This window comes from Sceloporus occidentalis, unplaced genomic scaffold (assembly GCF_023333645.1).
Source record: "Sceloporus occidentalis isolate IW3139 unplaced genomic scaffold, rSceOcc1.0.p SCAF_232, whole genome shotgun sequence".
Classification (NCBI taxonomy): Eukaryota; Metazoa; Chordata; class Lepidosauria; order Squamata; family Phrynosomatidae; genus Sceloporus; species Sceloporus occidentalis.
Window position 1 is genome coordinate 53,912 of NW_028317212.1, and position 5,573 is coordinate 59,484.

The 5,573-nt window shown below is 40.5% G+C and overlaps 2 pseudogenes; both read left to right on the top strand.

Moving 5' to 3' along the window:
* Positions 1 to 832: 832 nt before the first annotated feature.
* LOC149276619 (Nuclear RNase P) lies at positions 833 to 1,138 on the top strand (annotated as a pseudogene).
* Positions 1,139 to 4,526: 3,388 nt separating this feature from the next.
* LOC149276620 (Nuclear RNase P) lies at positions 4,527 to 4,836 on the top strand (annotated as a pseudogene).
* Positions 4,837 to 5,573: the final 737 nt, after the last annotated feature.

Sequence of the window (5,573 nt, forward strand, 5' to 3'; positions counted from 1 at the left end):
TGCTTTATCTCTTAGAATCCACATTGCTTATACACCTTCCTTTTACACCGCAATTAGTGCTCCTCCATATGTTTCCGGATGGTACTCCTGCTTCTATTCGGAAGCTGGTGATTCATTTTTTCTTAACTCTCAAATTGATGATCGCACGTAATTGGAAATCGACCACTCTCCCGCAGCTCGTTGATGTTCTGCACCATTTGGAACACACTTACCTTCTGGAGAAATTATCATTTCAGCTTGATCAGCGGATGCCACTTTTTGAAAAAATCTGGGCTCCCTGGTCACAACTCCAGATTTCTCCGTTGTGGCATAATTGAGTGTGGTGGTTTCCCTGTGAGATCGCGCTCGGTCTCCCTCTCTCTCCTCCCTTCTATTTCTGTTACATTGTATATCCATGTAGCTCTCTCTGGGACATGTGTTGTCTTGTTTTATTTTGGTTAAGGCCTAGTACCTTTGGTGGTGCAACTCCCCTTGCCCTACGGCTCCTCCGTAAGGGCTCCTGTTGCTGGGGTGGTTGTTCTTTTGTTCCTATTGTGTATTTATACATGAATACCACTTCCGTGTCTTTATTACGACTAATGTTTTGGTAATGCTCTGTTTCAATTGCTGTAACCTTGATGCTTTTACCTGTTACTTCTGGTTTTGTGTATTTTGTTGTAAACCACTGATTCGACCTCATCCAAAAATAATAAAAAACTTTGAATTTAAAAAAAAAGGTACGTAAAATACACTTTTGGATGCCTTTGGTAGGGGAGCAGTTGTGTCACCCTATGTTAGAATTCAAGAACATTACTGGGGTTTATATAGATGGTAGGAAGTCTATAATATACATGGAGAAAAGCTTAGTACTGAGGTTCCTAGCTGAGTGCTATTGGTTACTCATTGAAATTGACCTTGGGAAAGGTCTGAGACAAGAGCCCTTGGCTGCCCTCACAGGGCATTGCTTGATCCAAGCAAGTGAGTTCCCATCAACCATCTGGCTTCTCTTACAGTGCACAAGACATAGTCACCAAATCTGGTGAAGTTGACTATGGATGCTTGGGCTGCAGATTTGAAAGTGGCTCATGGCTAGCAATTTCAAGTCCAATGATTAAGATGAAGCAGAGTTTCCCAACCCAATTCAGACGACTCTTTCTCCAATACTTTTATGAGTCGTTCCTATTCATTGAAACCAAAAACTGTTTAACTTGTATTAAAACCTATAGTTAAATTTGGAATTTAACACTAAATGAATCTAAACAAGACTTGGGCAGCAGGGGGCTCTTCGTCTTCATGAAAAAAAAAATCTTTGTATTCCACGAATATTCACCCGTTCCTGTCTTCTCTTCGGGCGAATATTCGTGGACATTCTTCGTGTTCGTTTTTTCTTCTTTTTTTCCGGTTAATGGGTTAATACGGGGATAACGTGTTTTCCAGCAGCTCTGGCGCCAGTAGTTTAAATGTGTGTATGAGCAACTCTATTGGTCGCCAGCAGGGGGTCTCCTGCCGACGACCAATGAGCACACTACCATATATAGCTAATATAGTCTCGGGCAGAATATTATGCTAGTCAATGTAAAACCAACAGAGGGCAGCATTCTGTCCGAAGATCTATTAGCCATAGGTGGTAGTGTGTTCATTTTAATTTATTAATTATTTAAATAAAATATATTCCCATGATCCGCTGGTCTCCCCGCTGCAACAGTTAAATGTCCGCACTCGCGGACATTAATTCTGTCGAGCTTGCAAACTCATTTTTTCTATTGATTTGGGGGGTTTTTTGTATTAAACTGTTAGACGAAAGGATCATGGGAATATATTTTATTTGAATAAATGCAAATGAGCACACTGCCACATATGGCTAATATATGTTTGGACAGAATGCTGCCCTCTATTGGTTATACATTGAGTAACATAGTAACATAGTAACATAGTTCATAAGGTTGAAAAAAGACCAAAGTCCATCAAGTTCAACCTATATACATATTGTGTCCCTACTGTGTTGATCCAGAGGAAGGCAAAAAACCCTTATGAAGCAGATGCTAATTGCCCCATACCAGGGGGAAAATTCCTTCCCGACTCCAAATATGGCAATCAGAATAAATCCCTGGATCAACGTTCTGTCCCTATTAATCTAATATCCATAACTTGTAATATTATTGCTTTCAAGAAACACGTCCAGGCTCCTTTTGAACTCTTTTATTGAGTTTACCATCACCACTTCCTCTGGCAGAGAGTTCCATAATCTCACCGCTCTTACTGTAAAGAACCCCCGTCTGTGCTGGTGTAGAAACCTTCTTTCCTCCAGCCGTAGAGGATGTCCCCTTGTTATAGATACAGTCCTGGGTATAAATAGGTCCTGGGAGTGATCTCTGTACTGTCCCCTTATATATTTATACATAGTTATTAAGTCCCCCCTAAGCCGTCTTTTTTCCAAACTAAATAACCCCAATTCTGATAATCTTTCTGGGTACTGTAGTCCTCCCATTCCCCTTATTACTCTGGTTGCCCGTCTTTGAACCCTCTCCAGCTCCACTATATCTTTCTTGTACACTGGTGCCCAGTACTGTACACAGTATTCCATGTGTGGTCTGACTAGTGACTTGTACAGGGGTAGAATTATTTCCTTGTCGTGGGCATCTATGCCCCTTTTGATGCACCCCATGATTTTATTTGCCTTAGCAGCAGCTGCCTGACACTGGTCGCTACAGGTAAATTTACTGTTAACTAAAACTCCTAAGTCCTTTTCCATGTCAGTCGTCCCCAGTGTTTTCCCATTTAATACATATTCCCAGCCTGGATTTTTCTTCCCCATGTGCATAACCTTACATTTATCTGTGTTGAACCTCATCTGCCACATCCCAGCCCAAGCCTCCAACCTATGCAGATCCATTTGTAATCGTGCGCTGTCCTCTATTGTGTTAACCACGTTACAGAGCTTAGTATCGTCTGCAAAGATTGATACTTTACTATGCAATCCCTCTACAAGGTCATTAATAAATATATTAAAAAGAATAGGACCCAAAACTGACCCCTGTGGTACCCCACTAGCAACAGTCACCCACTCAGAGTATGTACCATTAATAACCACCCTCTGTTTCCTATCACTGAGCCAGTTACTTACCCACATACACACATTCTCCCCCAGCCCAAGCATTCTCATTTTATGTACGAGCCTTTTATGTGGCACCGTATCAAATGCTTTGGAAAAATCAAGATATACGACATCCAGCGATTCACCCCGATCCAGTCTTGAGCTCACCTCCTCATAAAAGCTGATCAGGTTAGTTTGACAGGACCGATCCCTTGTAAACCCATGCTGATATGGAGTCATACACTTATTTTCATTGAGATACTCCAAAATAGCATCTCTTAGGAAACCCTCAAACAGTTTACACACAACAGAAGTTAAACTAACAGGCCTATAATTCCCCGGGTCACTTTTTGTCCCCTTTTTGAATATTGGCACAACATTTGCTATGCGCCAGTCCTGGGGAACAGACCCTGTCACTATAGAGTCCTTGAATATTAGAAATAGGGGTCTGTCTATTACATTACTTAACTCCCTTAGAACGCGGGGGTGAATGCCATCTGGACCTGGTGATTTGTCTATTTTGATTTTTTTTAGGCGGCACTGCACTTCTTCCTGGGTTAGACAGGCGACATGTACTGGGGCATTTATCTCATCCTGCTGTATATTACCTGGCATTTCATTTTCCTCTGTGAATACAGCAGAGAAGAATATATTTAATAGATTAGCTTTTTCCTGATCCCCGTCTATAACTTCTCCCTCATTACTTTTTAAGGGGCCAACGCTTTCATTGTTAACCTTTTTACTATTTATATAGTTAAAGAACATTTTGGGGTTTGTTTTACTCTCTTTGGCAATGAGTCTTTCTGTCTCCAATTTTGCTGCTTTTATCTGATTTTTACATTTTTTATTTTTTTCCCGATAGCTTTTTAGTGCTTCCTCACTGCCTTCTTGTTTTAGTAGCTTAAATGCCTTTTTTTTGCCATTTATTGCCCCCTTTACATTTTTATTTATCCACATTGGTTTTCTCTTGTTCCTGACTCTTTTATTCCCATACGGTATGTACCTTTCACAGTGAGAATTTAAGATATTCTTAAAAATCTCCCATTGAGCGTCTGTACTCTTGGGAGTAGCATTGTTCCATATGCTTGAAATCCAAAGTTATTATGCTACTTAATGTATCTAACCAACAGAGGGCAGCATTCTGTCCGAACATATATTAGTCATATATGCTAGTGTGCTCATTTGCATTTATTCATATAAATTATATTCCCATGATCCTTTCATCTAACAGTTTAATAATAAAAAAAACCCCAAATAAATAGAAAAAAAGAGTTTGCAAGTTTGACAGAGTTAATGTTCGCGAGTGAATTTGAATGTTTATTGGCAGCTTGACCACGGTACGTAAAATACACTTTTGGATGCCTTTGGTAGGGGAGCAGTTGTGTCACCCTATGTTAGAATTCAAGAACATTACTGGGGTTTATATAGATGGTAGGACGTCTACAGCAAACATGGAGAAAAGCTTAGTGTTGAGGTTCCTAGCTGAGTGCATTGGTTACTCGTTGAAATTGACCTTGGGGAAGGTCTGAGACAAGAGCCCTTGGCTGCCCTCACAGGGCATTGCTTGATCCAAGCAAGTGAGTTCCCATCAACCATCTGGCTGCTCTTAGAGTGCACAAGACATAGTCACCAAATCTGGTGAAGTTGACTATGGATGCTTGGGCTGCAGATTTGAAAGTGGCTCATGGCTAGCAATTTCAAGTCCAATGATTAAGAGGAAGCAGGTAAGAGTTTCCCAACCCAATTCAGACTACTCTTTCTCCAATACTTTTATGAGTCGTTCCTATTCATTGAAACCAAAAACTGTTTAACTTGTATTAAAACCTATAGTTAAATTTAGAATTTAACACTAAATGAATCTAAACTAGAATTGGGCAGCAGGGGGCTCTTCGTCTTCATGGAAAAAAAAATCTTTATATTCTTCCATTGTTTTCTCGTATTATTGATTTCTCTGGTTTTGTTTTGGGGGGTTTTGTGGGTTTTTACTTTTGATTTTTGGTTTTATTATTATTATTTTTTGATTGATGGTCAGCTGACGCCATTTTGCTCTCCTACACACCTTTTTTTATTTTATATATAATTTTTTTTTTTTTTTTTGCTATTTTTACATTGCTGGTTGGCAATCCAAAGCACGTCCTTGACTGTCGGCCTCGCTACATGCTCTCTCCCGAGATGCTGCTTTACACTGCTACCTGTACCTCAGGTCTTTTGCGGGCTCCGCTTTACTCATTACACGATACATACATTATGGTTCCATATGCTCTTATTGTTTTTGCCGTTTTCTTTTTCTTTTTTGATGTACATTGGGGGTCTCCCTCCCACCCTCTTAATTCTCTATTCTACCACTCGCCACCTTTCTCCCTTGGGTTTCTCCCTGTTGGAGAGCTCAGGGACGTATTTCTGCCTCCCTCTTAGGCGGTCCTTTTTGTCAGAGGCCGCATGTTGGGAGTTTGCCTCTCTGTTTGGAGGTCCCTCCTTCGGGTTGTTACCTCTTGCACTC